Here is a 543-nt window from a genome sequence, read left to right as displayed (position 1 = left end):
TCCTGCAACAACAAAAGACGAACGGAGCTAGCTGGAATGCATAGCTTGTTAGCACCAAACACAAATCCATCGTTAACGACAAACTTGTTCCACATTCTTCCTTCTTTACAATTCTGCATTACATCTTTAAAATCAGCATCATGCACATATTGATCTTTGATGGTCTCCAAACCAAATATTTTGAAGTCAAGTTGTGAAAGCATAGTATAGCGACGAGACAATGCATCAGCAATAACATTTTCTTTTCCCTTCTTGTGTTTAATGACATAAGGGAAAGTCTCAATGAATTCAACCCATTTAGCATGTCTACGATTCAGTTTAGCTTGACTTTTAATATGTTTCAAAGATTCATGATCAGAATGTATAACAAATTCTTTGGGCCATAAATAATGTTGCCATGTTTCTAAGGTCCGAACAAGAGCATATAATTCTTTATCATAAGTAGAATAGTTTAGACTAGGCCCACTCAATTTTTCAGAAAAGTATGCAACAGGTTTGCCATCTTGTAATAACACACCTCCTAATCCAATTCCACTAGCATCA

Source organism: Triticum dicoccoides, chromosome 7A (assembly GCF_002162155.2).
Source record: "Triticum dicoccoides isolate Atlit2015 ecotype Zavitan chromosome 7A, WEW_v2.0, whole genome shotgun sequence".
Classification (NCBI taxonomy): domain Eukaryota; kingdom Viridiplantae; phylum Streptophyta; class Magnoliopsida; order Poales; family Poaceae; genus Triticum; species Triticum dicoccoides.
This window is presented reverse-complemented; position numbering follows the sequence as displayed.